Source organism: Orycteropus afer, unplaced genomic scaffold (assembly GCF_000298275.1).
Source record: "Orycteropus afer afer isolate SDZICR_OR568_19922 unplaced genomic scaffold, OryAfe1.0 scaffold00097, whole genome shotgun sequence".
Taxonomy (NCBI): domain Eukaryota; kingdom Metazoa; phylum Chordata; class Mammalia; order Tubulidentata; family Orycteropodidae; genus Orycteropus; species Orycteropus afer.
In genome coordinates, this window is record NW_006921684.1 from 6,326,481 (window position 1) to 6,327,211 (window position 731).

The window sequence follows — 731 nt, forward strand, 5'->3', positions numbered from 1 at the left end:
TAGATTTTCCTTGAGGAACTGTATAGTTTTAGGTTTCACATTTAAGTCTTTGATCCATCTGGAGTTCGTTTTTGTGTATGCTGTGAGGTACAGAACTTGTTACAAGAGTCCATTCTAGCTTGCAACTCTCTTAACTTTCTCACCATTTAGAAGTTCTGTGACTACACAGTCTTTTCCCTCCTTTTTTTTAGTAGTTGTCCTCTCTTGCCAATTGATGTGTCTGGTTCCCTGTTTATAATCTTCTAAGCTCATTTTACTTTGGATATGTCCATAGCTGTGGTTTCTGGGTTATGTCATCTTGTATATTATTGGTCAGTTGTTATTTGCTATGTTTGGTTCTCTGTTCAAAGGAATCCCTTTAGTATCTCTCGTAAGGTTGGTCTGATTTTAACGTATTCCCTTAGTTTCTGCTTATCTGGAAATACCCTAATTTCACCATCGTATTTGAGGGACAGTTTTGCCGGGTATATAATTCTTGGTTGAAAATTTTTCTCTTCATATTCCCTTAGTTTCTGCTTATCTGGAAATACCCTAATTTCACCATCGTATTTGAGGGACAGTTTTGCCGGCTATATAATTCTTGGTTGAAAATTTTTCTCTTTCAGGGTTTTATATATCCCATTGCCTTCTTACTCACATGGTTTCTGCTGAGAAATCAGAGTTTATTCTTACTGGCTGTCCTTTGTATGTAACTTTTTGTTTTTCCCATGCTGCTTTCAGGATTCTGTCTT

General features: G+C 36.5%; 1 protein-coding gene across 1 annotated transcript in view; it reads left to right on the forward strand.

Annotated features, from left to right (window-relative positions):
- Positions 1-731, forward strand: part of XPOT (exportin for tRNA) — a 49,923-nt gene that overhangs the window by 21,691 nt on the left and 27,501 nt on the right. The gene's annotated exons all lie outside the window — the stretch shown is intronic.